Genomic DNA, 18703 nt, shown 5'->3' with positions numbered 1-18703 from the left:
TATGCATACTTGGAGTATGGCATAATTGTTGTTTGGAAAACCATAGTGTACATGCTTGGAGCATGGGACAACTAATGTTTTAATTCAAGCATAAAGTTGATTAATCGAAACATAAATAATGAGTAATCAATATGGTGCTTAAATAAAAGGTGTTTTATTTACACTCAAAGTGTTGGGGCCATATAAGATTAGTATTATTCTTATGTTTCACTTTGCATGTTTTGACTTCCAGAATAATTATGTTATGGTATATATCATATTATTCAAACCATCCACAGTCAGTCATATGTTGGAAGTAGATATGAATCAAGACTGTCATGAATTTGGCTTGTATGATTTGTCTAAAGTGCTTTAGACAATGCAATGGTTGCTACAACATTCATGAGTACTCATAAGGGTTGAGTATTGGATTCAACCCACGCTCACTTGCATCACTTCATGGAATTTATCTCGAGTGATCGTGAGACGGTAATATCATATAAATCTTCAAACCTAGAGATATGAGTTGTTGACTATGAGTTGGTTATTCATTGATTGTACGAAAACGCATTGGTAAATCGATGTTATAAAACGTGCCTTTGTGAATAATTCAACAAGTAGTTAGTACAAGCATATCAGTCGAAGTTTATCTGTTCCTTCTAGAAATAGAAGCGATATCTGGGCCCCTCGATGATTTGGTTTTGACTTATGTACCGGGCCCGGTCAGAACCTAATTGATGTGTTCAATTTAGTTCTATGTCGAAACAAATCAGAGATCGAGAAACAAATGCTGGACAATAAGTAAGACCATGTTCCATGTGTTTGTCCGGCTGATATCATGAGAACAGAGGATTATATGATCACTTATCTTAAATGGCGTATCATCATCATCTCAGTTCCGAGAGACTTTGAAAGAGCTACGATTGCTAGTCGGATTTTGAAGTCATATTTGCAAATATAGTTATTAGACTTATCCAAGTGGGAGACTGTTGGATATAGTGTCTAAGTCCATAACTTTATTTGGTATGTACTTGACCCGACCCGGCATGGTCCATTTGGGTTGCATGGCATTGTAATACTTGGATAGACTAAATGAGAGAATAAGGCACTTATGATTATTAATATATTATAAGTTCTAATATATTAATAATAGTATTATTTAATTAGTATTGATCAAGTATTAATCTAGTATTAATTTGGTGATCAAAGTGAGACTAATTAAATATATAGGGTTGATTATGACAATCATCAATTCTTTTATGGTGGATTAATGATCCATGGTTTATGGGTTATGGATGTAACCATATGGAGCTCCATGGATAGTCCATGGGAGTTACAAATCCATGGGTCATGGGAAATCAAGAGTCATGACAATTAAGGGCATTCATGTGTAAACCCTAATTGTGACAACACTATAAAAGGAACCCTATGGCTAGCAAAATGATGACCTAGTGGACCTAGTGTTACTAGAGAGGGCATAACCGATTTTGAGTGCTAGAAGTATTCTCTCAAGTTATTCCAAGTCTTGTGGTGTTGTGTGAAGCATTTGAGGCACAACATTTGGGGTGCTAGGCTCACAAAGTCTTGAAGGAATCCAAGCAACAACAAGGTATGTATTTCTACTAGTTTTTATGTTTCATATATTCCCCATGCCATGCTAGTTAGGAAATAACCTTGGAAATGAAATTTGCATGTATATAGAGAAAACATAGATTCAAGGTTATTAGGGTTGCATGTACACTTAGGAAGTGTTAGAATGCTCAAAACCCATCACAAGGAGGAATGCGATTCTAGGGTTTTCTCTGGGCAAGGAGGCTGGTAAGGAGATGTTAAGTCCTTTAAATGGGGTACAAAGCCCGACAAAATTATGGTTTTCATCCCCAGCGTCAACTCGTCGAGTTGGGTGCTTAATTTGCGCGTCCAAATAGATCCATACACGACGAGTTGGAGCTCCCTAACTCGTCGAGTTCCAACCAAGAAGCCCAAAATGTTGAGAAATAAATAATACCTGGACCAAACGTTACAAATGGCCATCAATTCCAATGATGAGCTGAAAAACTTTAAGGAAGTCGTACAAGATCAAAATTAGAGGGATGCAATGCAAAGGGAGATAAAGGCACTTGAGGAAAACGACACTTGGATTGTAGAAAATTTGCCAGATAGGAAAACAGTTGTAGACTCAAAATGGATCTATAAGATAAAGTACAAACCAAATGGAGAAATAGAAAGGTACAAGGCTAGGCTAGTAGCGAAGGGATTCACATAAAGGGAAGGCACTGATTATCATGGCACATTTGCCCCGGTGGTTAAGATGGACACAATTAGAAGTCTACTCGCCATTGTCTTTAACATAGAGTGGATTATTCACCAACTCGATGTGAATAATGCATTCTTGCATGGGAACCTACACGAAGAATTTTATATGAAAACCCCATAGGGTTATGATAAAAAGGGAGGAACGAAAGTGTGTTGGTTAAGGAAGTCGCTATACGGTTTGAAGCAAGCTTCGAGAAACTGGTACCAAAAATTTATATCAGTATTGCTCGAACTTGCGTTTAAACAATCTTTTGTTGATCTCTCACTTTTTACATACAAGAGAAGGAAGGTGTTTGTTGGTGCTCTCATTTACGTCGATGAAGTCATCATAGTGGGAAATAACCAAGAGAAAATACGAGAGACGAAAACCCATCTTGATAGGAGGTTTAACATTAAAGACCTTGGCCCTCTTAAATACTTTCTCGGAATCGAGGTTGCATGAACGAAACACGGGTTAGTGCTTAGCCAACATAAATATACTCTAGACATTTTGGAGGATAGCGGGTGCTACGGTGTAAACCGAGCTCGTTCCCGATGGAACAAAGTCTAAAACTCGAACTTGATGTTGAAGATATTTGTATGGATGCCAACATGTAAAGAAGGTTACTAGGGAGATTGATTTATCTCCAAGCCACAAGATCGGATATCCCATACCCGGTAAACGTCCTAAGCCAATTTGCGTCTGACCCTCGTCAAAGCCATTTGGATGCCGTCATGCGGGTACTTCGGTATTTAAAGGTGACACCGAGACAAGGTGTTTTCTTCCCTAAAGAAGGAGGAACAAACTTGGTCACGTATTGTGACGCCGACTGGTTAGGGTGCCCCTTCACAAGAAGATCACAAATAGGATACATTCTACTCTTAGAGGGAGCTCCGGTTTCTTGGAAATCCAAGAAATAAAATGTTGTTTCTTGATCCTCAGCCAAAGCTGAATATCGGGCCATGGCAACCACCACCAGTGAGATTTTATAGATGTGGTGGCTCCTAAAGGTTCTTGAAGCTAAACAAAGTGGGCCTACATCACTTTATTGCGACAACCAAGCGGCACGACACATCGCGAATAACCCGTTTTTTCATGAGCGAACAAAGCATGTCGAGATGGACTGTTACTTCGTCAAAGAACAGGTCGAATCTCAAGAAATAAAACCTCTTTGTATCAACACAAAGATGCAAATAGCCGACCTCTTCACCAAAGCTTTGGGATCTCGACAACTTGAACCTTTACTCGACAATATGGGCATGCGAAATCTACACACTCCATCTTGAGGGGGAGTATTGGATTGCATAATTATCTTCTCCTAATTTTCCTCAACATCATGTAATCTGTTCCTAGCCTTAATGGGTTTCCAATATTTATGTAAACAATCTGCCTATTTATTTTTCCTTTTCTATTGTAGCGATGTAATCACTTTTAAAAACAATAATAAAAAATTCTATACAATGTGAGTATGTGATGTCTGGTGAAAACTTATGTTCAACGATAGGTTTTATTGATGTCCGGTGAAAAAAATCCTTTCCATTCCCAATATTCAACATTTGTTCAAAAATGAAGGTTTTATTGATGTGAGCTTAAAGTACATCGGAGCTTGATGGGTGTTGTTTGAATTCACTTCACAATGTTCTTGCAAAACCTTTTAAGCTCACAATATATAAGATGCTATCATGGTTTAATCAACTTCTTCGTTCACATGATTTTGTTCTAATGGATTCGTTTGGGATCGATATTGGAGATATTCCATTAAAATCTTGCTCTCAAAATTCTTTTAAGAAAACTGATTATAAATGGCAAACACACTACAAGAATAAGCACCTATAGAGACGATATCTATAGGGAAGACATATGTCGTCGCAATAGTCGCCCTATATAGACGACATGTTGTTGCCATAGAGTTGACTAATTATTTTTGAATTTTGAAGTTACAACGACGACCTCTCGTCTCAACATGTTAGGCGGGAACGAAAGCGAATTAGGCGCGTTCTTGAAACACCTATGGGGACGACATATCGCTCCAATAAATAACAAAAAATAAAAAATAACATATTTTTTAAATCCTTTGACGGAAATAATGGGGGAAGGTCGTTTTGGGGATAGCTATAGGGACGACTTGTCGTCCTCATAGCTCTCTACGGCCAAAATTGGAACAGTCCCTTCGTTTCATTCACACACGCTAAGTAATCAATCATCGGTCTCTCTCGATCGATCAGTCAAATATTCTCCCCTGACGACTTCCTCACCTCCCACCACCGGCAAATCTTCTTCCTCTCTCCACCGATCCTCATGCTAGTTGCCGAAGACCACCGACGATCAGCTTCAACACCGACGATTCCAACTACCGGCTTCCTTTTCACCCCCGGTTACGAATTCTAACAATTACAAGCCCCACTCTGGCGACCTAGGTTAGTAATTCTCGGTTAGAAACTGGAATTGGGGTTTATGTTAGCAATTATGTGTTTGAAACTGGAATTGTGATTTTCTATGGTTTCATAGCTCTCACAGAAATCATTGACGGAGAGGAATGTCGAACACCGTCGTGAATGGCCTTGTCGGAGCTGGCGGAGGTATCATTGCTCAAATCATCACGTATCCTCTCCAATCGGTACTTATTCCTTCCCTTTTACTCTCTCTGTCTACTTCCTATTCGTCTGAAGAAGATGCTGATATGACTGACAATGCTGATCTAGATACAACATACCTTCATACTAATGGAAATGCTGTAAGCTTTTGATACATTATTAGATCTCCGTGTGTGTTTGTAACTGATACCTGATATTCCATCTTGAAACACACACTTTTTAACATCTGTTTGGCATCTACCAAACAGGGTCATGGGAGCTTACCAGAACATAATAATGCAAATGGAGAGCATAGTGTATCTGGAGACCTGCATGGTGTTCAACCAGATCCTGTAGCTGCTGATATTCTTAGGAAAGAACCAGAGCACGAGACTTTTGTAAGGCTGAGAATCAGCCCATTTGGTAATCTTCTCTCTTTCTTTTTGTTTGTAATTTCATCTATGCAGGAAAACACATACACACACAAGTATTTGAAAATTGAATAATCTTATTTCTTTCCAACTCCTCTTATTGCAGAGACACCATCTTCTGATGAAGCAGAGGTTTATAGAGCATTACAAGGTTGTCTTGAGATGCGAAAGAGCTATGTGTTCAGAGAAAGCATTGCTCCATGGGAGAAACAAGTTATATCTGATCCTAGTTCTCCAAAGCGTAATCCAAATCCTTTTGAGTATACCCCTGAGACAAAATATGATGTAGGTTTGAAGTTTCTGACATAAGTTTGTTCTTGATGCTTATTTTCTTGAATCTTGACTTGATATTCAAATGCTTGCAGCATTATTTTCAAATGGAAGATGGCGTGGTTCACATTTATGCAGATAAAGATTGTAAGATAGCATGAATCAAAAGCATCTGTTGAGGTTCATTAAGTCCAAGTTCAGAAGGAAACCAGATGAGGTAATGCTTCATATCTATTTCTTGATCATTTAAACATGTGTTTCTCTTTTGCATGAATCAAAGTTTCTTTTTTCCTATTTCAGGTTGTAATATTTTGTGATGGGACATATTTGACCTTAAAAGAGGTTTTTGAGAGCTTGGATTTAACCGGGTAACTTTACTATCTATAGAACAATTATATCTTCTTGTGTGAATGTTTTTTTTTCTGATCATAAGTCTTAAATGTAGATATGACATGAATGTTGATCAATTAGATGTGCATGCAGACAAGAGCACATTTCATCGTTTTGATAAATTCAATCTGAAATACAACCCCTGTGGTCAAAGTAGGCTTCGGGAGATTTTCTTGAAATAGGACAATCTTATTCAGGGTAAGTTTCACTACTTTTTCAGGTCGTTTCCTTGCTGAGGTAACAAGCCAAGTGTTTGCAGATCTTGAAGCGAGTAAATATCTATATATGGAAGAAAGCAAAGTGAATGGGACAAGTGAGTTTTGAAATCCATGTTATTTATTTATTCCTTTTATCTGTTTTGATTCATGCATGACACTTACACTTACACTTAAAGCTTTTGCCTTTTGACAGATGGTTGAATACAGAATATCTATATATGGAAGAAAGCAAAGTGAATGGGATAATTTAGCTAGTTGGATTGTAAACAATGAATTATACAGTGAGAATCTTGTCTGGTTGATTCAGGTGATCTCTTACTACAATACTTTAAAAGACACCAAATGTTTATACTTTAATATCAACTAACATTATAATTTATATGCATACTTGTGTTGTTCAGCTACCCCGGCTTTACAACATATACAAAGAAATGGGAATTGTGACATCATTTCAGACAATTTTAGATAATGTTTTAATCGATCAAGATTCACATCCCCAGTTGCATGTTTTCTTGAAACAGGTACCAATTAAATTGTACACATTACATAATTTGAATTTGATTTATTTCATAAAAATTTGTATGTAATGTTTTAATAATCTTATAAAGGTGGTGGGATTGGATTTGGTGGATGATGAGAGCAAGCCTGAAAGACGCCCTACAATCTTGCATTCTCATACCCAAAATAAGCTTCATGAATCAAAGGGCATGACAACTATTGTTTCAAATTGCTCTTTTTTGGTGTGTGAACAGGTATTTTTAGTAGGTGCAATTGCGAAACTTATTGCTTAGGATGAAACGTATTAACTAGATATCTCCATCTATGGAGACGACATGCTGTCTTTATAGCTTTATCTATGGAGACGACTTGTTGTCTTTATAGATGCACCTATAGAGACGACATGTCGTCTCTAAAGATTTATCTATGGAGACTAGCATCGTATAGCGACGAACCAAAAAAGGACGACATGTCGTCTCTAAAGGCTACCTATTGCGACGATATTTATAGCGATGGAAAAAAAGATCTATTGCGACGGGGCTATGGTGACGAGAGCTATAGGGACGATATGTCGTCTCGGACACCTATAGGGACGACTTTTAGAACCTATAGAGACGACATTTGTCGTCCCTATAGGTCCGGTTTCTTGTAGTGACAGTTTTTACATGGATGATACCCATGGTGAAAACCTTTGTAGTACTCAATTATGTGTTAGATCTTCAACCATGAATATCAATTTCGATGCTATAATGGCTGATGTTGATGGTTGTTAGCATGTGGGAAGAGTGAAAGAAGTTAGTGCTTGGACCCGAGTGTTTAAAGATGAAGAAAACAAAAAAGTGAAAGGTCAAGAGGAAAACTCTAAACAATCTAACCACAACTTCTTTAACGAAGGTTTTAACTTTTAATGACAACTGAAGTGCCACAAACATAATAACATGAAAGATGAAGAATTCACGGATGAGGTAAGCGGCACCTTTGCTCAAGGTGAAACCTTGATAGAAAATATTGTTGAAGAATATCATCGAAACCAATAAAGAACATAATGTTGAAGGAAGTTTTATTGATGATAACACACAATAGGAATTCTAGAGGAGCCAATGTAGAATTCACACTCACGTATCTGTCTAAGGGGCAGACCTTAGTGGGAGCTCCGGGTAACCCGTGCTAACCCTTAAATTTTTTGGCATGATGGAAATTTGTTTAGATCTTTTTTGGTTTAGTGCAATTTTCCCCGCTTGCTACCCTAAATTTTACATGGGCTATTCCTGACATTTTGTTCCGACTCCACTACGGTCTGGTTCACACCTCAAATCCGCTCACAACCGACTACTCCAACAGCAGCATCTACAAGTCTAGGGACTTATGCATCAAGTCTGATGGTTGCAAGTTTCATCAGATGTGACCCAATAGCAGAAATAGGTTGTAACTTGCTATAACAGAAAACTCAAACTGTAATAGCGAAGGCCCGACAGCATAAACAGACTTTTACACTAACATCAGCCCAACTGAAAATTCAAAAAACCATAGCAGCAAAGGGCCAACCGCAACATCAGATTGGTGAAGTATATACAGTCTGTGAGGTAATGAACATTCCAGTGGTAGTCCCCAATTCAAGTGTTCGAGGGGTGGATATTGATTGCATTTCTAATTTTAATGAGGAAAAATTTGCAATTAGAGGCTCAAAATAATCCAATAAATCTTGCTTGTTATCTTAAACTCTAAACAAAAAATATATGGATTCTCCAAGATAGATGAGATATTCTACTATTCCGTTAAGTGGAACTATGGGATATAACATAAAGAGACGCAAAAAAGACTTGAAAGCAATAATAAATGGATTGAAGGTCAAACTGATCCTCAATGAATAATTTCGATCCAAATTCAAGGGATTGTGGGTGTGGATAAAAGAAGGTAGATGAACGAGTTAAGTCATCTAAATATAATTGGGAGTTCTAGAAAAATGACATCGAATAGATATCAACATATTGCGTACTCTTTGAGACAATGGTGATTATTAGTTTATTACTCCTTAAACTGGAATATATCCCTAATCCCTAATCCTAATAAAAGACTCTCTACACCGCCACATGGCGCCCTTCTACACCTGCTATATGCCACATGTCAATCTCGGAAATACTCTATGACTGATTTTCCCGCCCATGTAATTTTTCAATTGTCAATAACTCTTCTCCTAAGATTAAGGAAATTTGTTTTCATATTCGATTACACTGCATTCAAATTACACATTATATATGTAAACAAAAATTTCAAACTTTAATAGATATATACAATCCCTTAAAATCAGCTAATCATAATCCTCTAACTTACAAATATCGATTCCCTATTATTATCTTCTTCACTTCTTCATTAGCGTCTTGGAACCTATCATTCGAGAATTCTTCTTCGTCTCTACAAACTACCGAAGGTGCATCTTCATCTGTTTAGTCTACAGTAAAAAATTGTTAGTGATTTACGTTTTTGTGATCTATAATTTTTTTTACTTTATTTCTTTTTCTTCTCCTTCTGTTACGATTCTTCTTCTCAATCGCTTACTTATTTTGAGGAATTCAGTTTCATATATCATCCTACTTTCGTTTTGTATGTTATATGTTTCGTTAGAAGGAGATACCATAGTTCTGTTGTTAGATTATGAAGAAAAGGGCATATATGTCCTTTTTTTCCTTAAACAAATAATGTCAAGTTTTTTGCATACCATCAAATATCATGTTGCATTTGTAATTTGTGTAAAAATTGACAAATGATTATTTATGTCATGTTGTTAATGCCATATAGACCTTTTTGAAAAGGTTTATCACCAACAGAACCATTTATGTAAAAAACTGTCATAGTGACCATTTCTATCAAGAGTTTTTATAACATAAAGCTTAAGTTTTTTATTTTTTACACTATATATTGTTTTTATCATTTATAAATGAAAAAAGAATCTATACTTTCATTTTTTAATCATTTGTTTTTGTTTTTTCATAAATTATAAAGAAAAGGGTATAATTGTCCTTTTTTGTCATAAACAAATAATCGTTGTTTTTTTTGCATTTTTTTGTTAGAAGGAGATACCATACAACAGAAGTGTGGTATCTTTTTTTTTTATCATTTGTTATTGTTTTTCATAACTTATACACAAAATGGCGTATTTGTCTTTGTTTCCTTAAAGAACTAATGCCAGTTTCTGTTGTAACAATTTTTTTAAAACTCTTTTCACATACTTTTTAGATGAAAAAAGTTAAACTTTCTATTAAAATTGTATTAAATGTAATTAACATTACAACAAAAAAGAAAAGTGGCTTACATGTGTGACTACAACCGCGAGCAGTTTACATTCTCTATTTTGTCAATATTCTGTATAAAAAACAAGATAGAAAATGATTAATAAATTGAAGCATGAAACCATTGCTAGGTCTATAATAGCAATGTACTTTTCAACTTACTCAACAATTGCTAAAAACAATTAGCTTTGCATGTATTATAGAAAGCTACATGTAAATCTTTAACTTTTTTAATTTTTCTTTGTTTAACTGTACTCATCCCAACTTTAATGGATCATTTAGGTATTATAGCAATGTACTTTTCTTTGTTTTACTGTTAAATATAAATTCGATATAATGACCATTTCTGTCAAAGAGTTTATCACCAACATCACCATTTGTGTAAAAACAAACTGACATGGTGACCATTTCAGTCAAAGAGTTTTATAACATAAAACTTAAGTTTTTTATTTTTTCACCATATACTATCATACGTTTCTGTCAAATACTTTTATAACTGAAAATTATAATGCTAAATCTGCCATAGGGACCATTTCTGTAAAATAGTTTTATTTTTTCATGTAAAGTTTAAGTTTTTCATTTTTTACACATCTATACATTGCTTTTATCATTTATAAATGAAAAAAAGAATCTATACTTTCATTTTTTAATCATTTGTTTTTGTTTTTTCATATACTATAAAGAAAATGACATAATTGTCCTTTTTTCCCATAAACAAATAATTGCAGTTTTTTTAATATTTTTTTGTCAGAAAGAGATACCATACAAGAAGTATGGTATCTTTAAAAAAAATAGAAAAGTAATTAACATTACAACAAAATAGAAAATTTTAGACTTTTTGTTATAATTGTGTTCAATGTAATTAACATTACAACAAAATAGAAAAGTGACTTACATGTATGACAAATAGTCTTTCTAGATTTGATTATTGGATATACTACATGCATACAATGGTAATGTACTTTAAATTAGTGGCTTTTAATGTATTTGTATAAGAATAAAATAAATTCATATGTACAAGTGAAAATCAATTATGTCAGTGTATTAAGATTGTGCAAGAATGGTATTAAAATAAAAATATAATTCACCTGTGAGCCTTTTTTTGCTGTTTCTTCATTGGTATAATAGAAAACACCCAAGGATTATAGTGAATCAAGAAAGCTTAAAATGGTCATTTACTCATATTTGATGTAATCATGTAACTATAGGCTACAACTATAATAACAAGTCTTTTAGGGGTAATACATGTTTGATAAAATAATAAATCTCTGGTTTGCTGGAATTTCAAGAGCTGCTTGAAGTAGCAATTTTTCGGCTTCCATCATGGTTGATTCACAACAATTTACCTGCAATTAACACTTAAATCGTTTCACAAGATAACAGACAATTTAAATGCTATCGATTTGAAATTTGATGATTGTAAAGATAAAGAATCAATTCATAGAACATTAGGAAATAAATATAAAGATGAATGTTTGATTACTCTATGGACATACAGACAAAAGAACAAATCCCAACAATTTAATATTTATGAATGATCCATGGAAATGTTCGAACTTAAACTACTATCAATGAAGTTAAGGGAGCTCAAATAAAACAGAAAGTTGCTATAATTGATTTCAAATAGTGCATCCAAACACCCCTGATTCGTTTATGTTTTTCGTAATTCAATATTGATCGAATCAAGCTAAGTATTCATCTGTTTAATTGTATTTAAATCCAATCAAATGATACATAAATGAAGAATATGATAATGATGTAATGCTACAAAGTATGTGAAAAAGCACTGACCTCGAAGAAGCTTTGCCAGATGAAATCAAGAATCAGATTATGATGGACTAGAAACAAGTAAGCAATATGCTAGGGTTTCCACAATAATTAACCTTCATCTGACACCTAACGCCCAACACCACCGCAACCCATCATCACCTATTCAAAACCGCACCCAATGATCGCTCCCGTCGCACCCTGCCGGGAAACAAGCCATCGTGAACCAGAATAAGGAACGATCATAGGGTTTTCTCTGCTACGCTTTCTTACTCTTTCACTCATGCCGATTCAAGATGAGTGGAGAGGGAAACAAACATATGCTCTGATCTTTTATCAACCATCAATTAAAGAACGGTGGTGTGATTTTGTCCTTACGGGTGCGTACCTACGTATTGCTAAGAAGAGAAGAAAGAAAGGGCTTTTTATTCATTTTGGTTTATTTTTTTTATTTTGGTTTTAACATTAAGAATATTTTTATCTATTTGTTATAGTTAATCAAAACATACATTTTCGTCTCAGCTCTTGATAATCAGGTCTTCAAAATCATGTATGACCTCTTTATTTGCTTTTGAAATTAATTTGAGTTGCTTTATGATGTTATATCATATTAATATTGTTACTATCATATCGTTTCAAAAAATATGTATATTAAGTAATTATATGAAGTTTTTATATAACTTTTTTACAAACATTAAATATCATAATGCTTAATACAAACTCATTAGTTTTATATTTAATAAAAAAAATTTATATGCGTTATTCTTTTTTCAAATATGTTTATTTATGTTGATAAATGGTTATATATTTATTATGATTATGATTTTATTAAACCCATTATGTTTTTGTAATTTCAACCAATCATTATATCATTATGAAATTACTGACAAAACACATATATGTATTAGCTATTAAATTTTTTATTATCATTGCTCAATAATTAAATTATAATTTAATTAAATTTTTTATATTTTTTATCCGTAGCGTCCACGGGTTATAACCTAGTTTTCTAATGTTTATATTATATTTTAAGATTGACGGCCATAAATTTTTTGAGAAAAAAAAAACAAATTTAACCAAAATCCTTATTCAATCTATAAAATTAAAAATTAACCAAAATTAAGGAAATTACCTAAACATGATCAGCTTCGGACGGCAAATACCCAGTTCCAAAAGCGCTTCTGAAAAAATTGAATTTCATCTGAAACTCTCACCCAAACCATAAAAACCCAAATCTCATCTGATAATTTAAATCATGTCTGAAATTCGTAACGTAAAGCAACTGGAACACAAATCAAATGTGGAAAGAAAATATGGTAGCCTAAATCAAGCATATGGTGTACTTACGTACTGTTGATGATGGAGCTCTTCGATCTCCTTTCGAAGCTCTTGCTCAGTCTTCTCGACTTTGATGGTTCCCATCTGAGGATCTCTCTCTCTCTCTCTCTCTATATATATATATATATATATATATATATATATATATATATATATATACAATCTTCTTCCTCCAAGAAACCCTTGATTCAGCGGAGCCGCACCTCTTTAAAAAATAGATATTCACATTTTTGATGCCATGCTTTTCAAACCCTAAACGGCAGAACCTGAACCCCATACGACGTTGCGCAAACCCTTGTGTCATCGCCTCTATAAACCCTAGATATCTCGCCAGATCTGAAACCATATCGCCACCTTTATCCTGGTGCAGATTTAGGAAACCCTAGCATTGGCGTCGGCGGGGAAAAAGGTGTAGACGTCGACGTATTTGTGCAAATGACGGACGTTCGATCTTATGATTTGTCTTCAATCTTCTTATTCGTCTGACCACCTCCCAATTATCGGATTTGTAAGAGTGATGGCAAGAGAAGTGGCGTTCCACCTCAAATATGTGTATGTGTGTGTGAGAGAGAGAAAGAGAGAGAGAGAGAAATTATTTTGGGAGATAAGAGAGAAAGTGAGATCGACTAGGAAAGTGGTGGTGATGGAGACAACGGTGGCTGATAGTGGTGACGACGACGACTGACGGTGGTGTGTCGGCGTTCATATCTTACGGCAAGTGGTGGTGGATCGGCGTTTATATGAAAATGGGAGAACATGGTGTTGTAGACTTAGAGAGAGAGAGATTTTATTTTTGTTTTACTTTTAATTGTTTTTAATTATTGTAGTAAAAGAAAATTAAAAAATAAAATAATAAGGTAAATTCGTAGTTATAAAAATGTTTAAAACACTTTGAACCAAACTCACAACAAAATGAAACTTTTGGATCTCTAATGCTAGTCCATACATATTTGGAACAAAGTAATAATTTTGAGCCAACCATAAGGATCATTTATGCAATTTTGTCTATTTACAAAACGTTGTAGTTAATGTTCTAAAAACATGTACTTTGTATTTCAAAACTTGTACTTGATGGAGAGGAAATCACAGTTGGCATGTTTATATACGATGGTACAAGTTTTTAATGTATAATTAGTAAATTAAAATTTTGTACAATCGCAGATGTGGTTTAAAAAATAAAAAACAAATAAACTCAAAATTGTAGCTTTAGTAAGAGGAAATCACAGTTGGCCAGCTATAATTTCGCTAATTATAAATTTCCGAACATATATTTTTTTTATATATTCATGACGAAATCGAAGATGGGCTTACAAAAATCATAGACCATTATGCAAAATTGCAGCCCATCAAGGCACATTTGTGATTTTGTTGGCTACTTATCATTATTATGATTCACATTTGTGATTTCGTTGGCTACTTATCATTATTATGATTTTTTAATTAAAGTAGATCAAAAATTATTACATATTTTATTGTAGTTTTAAATTAAGCCAAATCAATATATAGTTGTATAATAAAGCGCTAAAAAAGCAAATAATAATAATAATAATAATAATAATAATAATAATAATTGTAACATACTTGAGTTCTTAATCTGTTAAGTTAATAAATTATAAAAAATATTAATATGGAAGAGAACAAAAAATCAAAAAATCAAAAATCAAAAATCAAAAACCCTCAAAATAACCACCCAGACCGAACGATTACAAAACTTTTTCATAACGTCATTCTATAAGATCGGAAACTATTTCACGATGCGGTTAATGGAAGAATGTGGAACGCAGCGCGTGCCACGTCATAAGTCGCGACGCGGCCATGTGAGTGTCGCGACATTGTAAAAAACCGTTTTCCAGAACGGTTCGATTTAGGGCATTAAGGAGTCAAAAGCTTGGTTTTTGAGAAAAACTGAGTGTCACGACGTGACCATAAGGTGGTGACAACGTGACAAGACAAAATGAGAAACGCGTATCGGAACTGTGGTCACGACGTGAAGAAGGTTGTAGCCCAATCCCATGATGTTTTAGGGTTTTTTTTCGTATTTAAAGCCAATTAACTCGATTTTAGGGTTCATTATCAGCCTCCATCACCCTCAAACTTCAGAAAACCCTAACCCTAATCCATGTTGGTAGTTCTTGACCCGTTTTGGTGTTTTGGTAGCTTGAAGAATAAGAAGAAGAAGGTGTTCTAGTGTGTTGATCCAGTAAAGAAACCTTCTCATCTTGTGCACATTCTGGACCTTTGTAAGTATCCAAGATTCAACATTTATGCTTCTAGGTTTCTAGATCTAAATCCTTGTCCATTTATCTTTAAGTTTGAGCAAGTTGAAGCGATGGGATTCCATAAAGTTGGCAACTTTATGGATCCTTGAAGCCTTTTGAGTATTATTTGCTTTAGATTTGGGATTTGGTTGTGAACTGGGAACCTTGCATAAGTTTGGAGTCATTTTCTTAGCCTTTGACCTAGATTGGATAGAGGACAATAAGTATAACACATGTATGGTTATTTTGGGAAATACTTGCTTGAGCTCGACTGATTGCACACATCACACCCATTTTCTTTGTAGACACATTTTTAGAAAAACTATTTTCTTTCAAAAAGTTCACTAATTCCTCAATTTGAGTTCATCCACACCCGAGAGTTTGCCCGAATTCCTCAAACCAAGGCATTGATACCAACTTATAACGTCCTAAGAATACCGAGTAAAATTTTCACTTTTAAATAAGTCAAACCATTCGTTCATTAACTTAAAGATAATCAGAATAAAAGTATTCTCAAAACATCAGAGTAATTCGTAAACATTTGGTGCAGAATAAATCTCTAGGGGATGCGGTACGATCAAGTTAGGTCATTCCTTTTGAAAGCAGAAGTACCTGAAAACATTTTAAACATAAATTGTAAGCACAAAGCTTAGTGTGTTCCCCAAAATACCACATACCATATAAATCAGTGGGCCCAGCCCTGGGGTATATTCCACCCAACATACAATCATATGCCTAGTCTTGGGGCCCAACCTTGGGATATGTTGCAACCTAATACATATCAATGGGCCCATCCCAGGGGCTTATCTCCACCCAAACATAAAATGATGTGCCCAATCCTGGGGTGTATTTCAACCCAATCATACATGCAAGAGTCACACTTGTTGGATTAGTGTCTAAGTCCATAACTATTTTGGTATGTACTTGACCCGATGGTGCATGGTCCTTTTGGGTTGCCTTCACCAAAGCAACTTGATAGGATGAATTATGGAGAGAGAGGATTAATTATGATTTATTAATATATTATGAGAATAATATATTAAAGGATAAATCATATTGTTTAATTAATATTAGTCAATAATTAATTAAGAATTAATTTTGTGGCTAAAAGAGATTAATTAAACTTAGGGGACCAGAACTATCAACTGTGTGATAGTTCAATATTGGGCTAATGGACTCCATATTAGAGGAGTGGACGAATTCTATGGGGAAACCCATTAGAAATCGTCCAAGGCCTCTGAGGAGGGAGTCCATGGGCTGCTTAGAGCCTAAACAGTCAAATTAGGGTTTCCTTGTTAAATAACCCTAATAGCCTCACTATTTAAGGACCCCTAGGGCACCAAAAACGTGGCTAAGAGTTTCCTTAGGGTTTCTAGACGTTTTTGAGTGCCTCTCCTCTTCTCCTTCTTCATCCTCTTGCTCTCGGTGTTTGTGAGCCATTAGAGGTGTGACATTTGTGACACTAAGCTTTCAGAAGCCAATTACAAGGTGGAATTGAGATTGTTATTGCTACATAACAATCAAGGTAAAAATCTAAATCATATTCTTATGTTAATATCGATTATCACATGCTAGATCTAGGGTTTATTGCTTTGGTATTCAATGTTGTATGTTTAATTAGAAAAACTTAGATCAAAGCAATTAGGGTTGCATGAACACCATAGGAATGATGTTATGCTTATAATCCATCAGTGGTATCAGAGCTTAGGTCGTTTTTCTAGTTGAATAGATGCAAAAGTGAACTGCCAAAGGATCAAAAGTCGAATTTTTTTGCTGTCTGCGCCGCCGACTCGGCGAGTCCTCGGCATCCCAATCACAAATCGAGGGGCATATCAAGATTTAAACATGCCATTGAAAAGTTCGATGAATCTCATGGTGGAAAATTAGTGAATCGTCATTCACTTACCTTCAAATGTTCTACAAGTTGGATTACGGCATCCCTCTTCCAATTTGTAGGATATTGTGTTGGGTCCTAGCCTTAATATCTCATTTGGGTGTTTTATTAAGGACTCAATCAACCAACTTGAATTTTCTCCCATTTTGTAGATGTCAAAGTATGACAACCATGGTCTTCCCAAATCCCATGGAACAAGCCTTCCATATGAAGATGATATTCCACGATTCGATCAAGGAACAAGAAATCATGCTTCACTTCCTCCACATCATCCTATTGTTCTCCCTAACCCACAAGTTCAAAGGCTTGAAAAGTTCGAGCTCACTCAAGCCCTGTTGGAGATAAAACATGAAGAAGGAAAGTCGTTGTGTGCACACGTCCTAGGGATGAAGTCGCACATTAACAGGTTAAGAATGTTGGGAGTCGTTTTCTGTGAGAAGTTGGCTGTTGACTGGGTTCTTCAATTGCTTCCTGATTCATATAGTGAGTTCGTAAGAGAGTACTATATGATGGACCACGACATAACCCTCATCGATCTCACCTATATGCTTGTCGCTGCTGAATCAGAAATGATTTGGCGCACTGGAGAAGCAAAGTTGATTGGTAGATCTGCCTTCCAAACTTCCATGGACATAGGCGACGGCAACAAAAGGCATGCCATGGTCGAAGAGTTTGACCATAAGAGAAAGGCAAAGTCTGAGGTAGTTGCGTGTGCTGTTCCAAAAGAGTCAATTTGCTTTCATTTCCAAGAGAAGGGGCATTGGAGACGAAGCTGCCCTATATACCTAAGAGATCTAAGAGATGGGAGAGTCAAGACGAATGGCTCTACTTCAGGTATTATCCATTATATAACTCTGTTAAATTCCTATTCGTTGATTCTAAATGCATAATGTGATAAGATTACAAATTTTGTATTTGTAGGATTGAAGAAAAGAAAGGAAGAAGCACGCTGAGTCTGATCACGAAGAAATGGGCTTCGATCGCATGATTCATGATCGGATTTTTAGAGCTGCTACTTAGAGAGTTATGATAGATTTGTTAGGAATATTTGATTACATAGTTTTCCAGTTGATTTGCATTGTAAGGACATGTTTTCCACTGCTTTATGAATAAAATAAATTTTGGTTTGACTTATTTATTTATATCCTTGCAATGAAATCGTTGTGGAAAATTGATGCTTGCGTATTTCTATAATAAATGGATGTGATTCTTAGTTATATTATTTATGGAAATTTTCTTAGTAAGGAAAGATTCTCATCGCCCAAGTTTCAATTGGACAGAATATTGGAATCATATGATTTGAATCATGTGATGTATGGAAATCTTGATACTTAGAAATTTTAAGACTAATTCCTTGACAAAGAGTCAAGTGAAGGACTAGGAGAACGGGTTCACAATGTTGTGCACCAGTTAAGTCCGTCATAAATAACAATAAGATTATCCGTCATATTTACTAAAGGATTAGTGAATGTGGTTATGCTTATAGGATTAAGCATGATTCTAA

At 35.0% G+C, this 18703-nt stretch overlaps 1 pseudogene; it reads left to right on the top strand.

The window, feature by feature from the left end:
• The first annotated feature begins 4321 nt into the window (after positions 1-4321).
• On the top strand, positions 4322-7563 carry LOC145157305 (AMP deaminase-like; annotated as a pseudogene).
• Positions 7564-18703: the final 11140 nt, after the last annotated feature.

Source organism: Lactuca virosa, chromosome 2, assembly GCF_052849685.1.
Source record: "Lactuca virosa cultivar CGN04683 chromosome 2, Lactuca_virosa_CGN04683_v6, whole genome shotgun sequence".
In the NCBI taxonomy this organism is placed as follows: domain Eukaryota; kingdom Viridiplantae; phylum Streptophyta; class Magnoliopsida; order Asterales; family Asteraceae; genus Lactuca; species Lactuca virosa.
The sequence above is the reverse complement of the archived record's forward strand: the minus strand, read 5'-3'. Positions and strand labels throughout refer to the sequence as shown.